Raw genomic sequence first — 3,626 nt, 5'->3', positions numbered from 1 at the left:
AGAGAGAGAGAGAGAGAGAGAGAGAATATTAATTGGTGGCCTCCTATATGCACCCTGTCTGGGGATTGAACCTGCAACCTTTTTGGTGTACAGGACGATGCCCCAGCCAACATATAATGCATAATGTATAATGTATAATGTCCCGAGCCACCCAGCTATGGCGGGACATTATACTTTAAAATGTGTGCCTTTGTGCATCTGTGTGCAGCGAGGTGGCGCAAAGTGGTGGTTGATAGATAATTCATGGGAGGCAGCACAGCCTAGACCCCAGTGCCTGCATTAAACCCTGGTCCCTAATGCCTGTTTACTTTATGTAGTCCCTACAGCCTCTCTGTGTTTGTGAAATTCATGTCATCTCCATTTCAGTTCCCCCAGCTGTAAAACTGAGAGAATTATAGAAATGTGCCTACCTTAGAGAACTGTTGTGAAGATTAAACGAGCTAGTTTATAAAAGTCCTTTACAGTAGAACCCAGCATGCAGAAAACACCACTTACATATTTGTCATCATTATAGTGAAAGGCTCAAAACATGCAAATGCTGCACATCAAATGCCTCAGTAACCAGCTTACTGAAAGGCAATTACCACTCAGCCAGGTATTTATCCTTCAGGTTCAACTTCAAAGGAAGGATTTAAAAAATACTGTCCAGTAATGTGTGACAAGTAAGAGCTCCCTTCCCTTCAACACTTCAGTCTCCCGTTTTCCTCCTACTTTTCAGGCTGCAACATTTATGTCTCCTTTGCAGGAAAACCCATGCCTGGCTATCAATGTTGGGGTTTCTCAAGGCTCCATCTTAGGGCTGCTTTTCCACTCACTCCTCATACTCTCCCCCAGGCTCTCAGGCTCTCCTGCAGCAGCTATTGCTATTTAGTTGACACCTGTGTACCTCCAGACTACCCCTCTGCTCTGAGCTGACCGTGCATAAATCGCACTATGAAATCTGCACTCAGACAGCTCAAAGACCTAAGCTAAACATGGCTAGTGTAGAAAACACAGTCTTCCCCATGCCTACTCTTATGATACAATGCACCCCAGTGAATGGCTCTACCATTCCTCCAGGTGTAAAAGTCAGAAACCAAAAGGTCATCCCTGATTCTTCCCCATTTACAGTTCATTACCAATTCCAATCAATTGTCCTTTCTAAAGATCTCCTGGGTCCATCCAGTTTCTCTATCTCCACCACATCAACCTTCATCCAAGCCCTCCCTCCATCCCCCCACCCTCTCCTAGACTTCCTAACTGGACCTGCCACACCAGTCTTACCCAATCGCTTTCCAGATCCAGTCTCTACATTGCAGCCACATTTTCTTCTTACAACGTAAGTCTTATCATATAACTCTGTTTAAAACACTTAAAAATGTCTCCTTATTGCTCTTAGGTGAAGGACACAATTTTTGTGACCTCTTGGGCCCTGACTCATCTGAATCCTACCCAACATCTCCACACTCACTCTGCCATGTGCTCCCTTTGCTCTCTGTGCTCCAGCAAGTTGACCTTCTTTCAGTTTTCCACATATGCCATGTGTCCTCCTGTTACAGGGCCTTTGCACATGCTGTTCCCTCTGCCTGAAGTCCTCCTTCCACCTCCATGCACTTTGTTAATGGCTATGCCTCCTTCAGATCCCAGCTGGTCATCATTAACTCAGCAGGCCTTCCCTGATCCCAGTATCTAGGTCACATTCTTCTATTTTGGTTATATGATTGATGGGAGACTTCTCTAGGTGGCTCTCTGGGATTAGGGACCTGTTTTGTTCACCACTGTAATTGCTTATAATAGATGAAATACCTCATACAGTAAATCTTCAGTGAATATTAATCAAATGAACAAGTAACTGAATCAATTATGGGTAGATGGGGAATGAGCGTGGCGATATGAACCAATATTATTAAAGCTTTTTTTTTTTAAAGGAATACAGGCAGTTAAGAGTTTATGAGGGATAAATAGAATGTCTGACTCCTAACTATCCTGACAAGATAGTTTCGAATTGGTAAATTCGGGACCGATAACTAGGGAGCAGGAGGATATATTAAGGAAAATGAAGGTTAACTTGGAAGAAAAAGAGGAGGAAAAAGTTCATTCTTACACATCTTTGTATATAGCTACATAAATCCTGGAAAATTATTTGAAGATTAGAAATTCTCTATTATTATCCCATTATATTTATAATAACCAGAAAATTGTCATTATATTTCAAACCAACTTAGTGTTCAAGAACAAACTGAAATAAAAATTTCATTATCCTTATATAAAATCACCTTACTCCTTAAGGTCAAATTTCTGTTACATGGAATGTGAAATTCTTATATCCACTCTCTTTTACTGTTTAAAAATCACCCACAGTACTTTTTTATGTAAGCAACAACTATGTCTTCATTTGAAATACTGACAAATTAGCAAACAGAGTCTCTGAGATGCTAAACCTACTGACTCATAATTAATGAAATGTTTTAGCTCTAGACATGGATTTTCATACATTAGGGAATGCTATTTAATTAGAAGCTTTTCTTCACTAAAGTACTATAGATTACTCTGAGGCGTAGCAGACAACTGAGATGTACCAGCAATTCAATAGTAACCGATTAACTGGTAAGTAAGTTTCCGTTGGTGATCAATCATCCATTTTGCAGAGACAGCTAGAATTGAGGGGACCTGCTTAAAGGAGCAAATACCAGTTTTAAACTAAAGGCCATTTCAAGTATTCCATTATAGAGGTGACCACTCTTCAGGGTCAGCTTCTGTGCTTCTTTTGTTCCTTCTCTTGCTTGACCTCACTCCTTTTTTTACTTTAATGAGGTGGCGTCCTGGAAACCTTAAACCCTCAAAGTCCAGTGCTGGTGGAGTTATGAATTCATTGGGATGTAAAACAGCTTGCTGTGAATGGAGGAGAGTCTTTGACTGTAAACTAGTAACAGCCTTCTATCAACAAGAGGCCGGAAATGGTCTTACTCATTTTTTATCCCTACTATGTTTTGTGCCCAGTACACAGTCTGTATTGATAACAGCTCGCTGAAAAATTACTGTATCTGCGAAGTGACCAGACATATAGCCCGCGTGCCTCCCCAGCTTGCGTTGTGGCCTGCCTTTCTGAACGCGGTGAGCTGGCTCTCAGAGTGTCTGAAAACCTGCAGGGACCTGCTAATCATTTTTCAATGAAGGAAGAGTAATATGATCAGAACTTCAGCCTCTTGTTTCCTCATGTGGAAGGCATAAATGTAGAAGAACTCTGAGTCAGAGGTGAGGTATCATTGATTTTGTACGCTTCCAGGCTTCTCCTTCAGGAAATAGGAAGGTCTCTAAATGGAACCTCCTCAAGGACCGACAAGATTAAGTTATGTCTCTATTTCCCCCCAAAACACACTCCTAAGTATAGAGACACTGAAAAATGCTGGAATAGGATTTACAGAACTCTTTGACTCTGAAAAACTGTGCAGTTTAGAACCCAAAAAACTAACACCATGTCAGGTTCAGGTGGCATTCAAATTCATAAGCCGGGAGAGCCTAACTGTATTTGTTCTTAATTTTCTCCGTCACCGAGATCTGTAGGAGAGGGGTAGGGGTCTGAACTTCCAGAAAAATGTACCATTCAAGGGCTCACTGGAGGAGAGGGAACTACTCCTTGACTCTTC

The sequence above is a fragment of the Myotis davidii genome, unplaced genomic scaffold (genome assembly GCF_000327345.1).
Source record: "Myotis davidii unplaced genomic scaffold, ASM32734v1 scaffold384, whole genome shotgun sequence".
NCBI lineage: Eukaryota > Metazoa > Chordata > Mammalia > Chiroptera > Vespertilionidae > Myotis > Myotis davidii.
Note: the sequence above shows the minus strand (reverse complement) of the source record.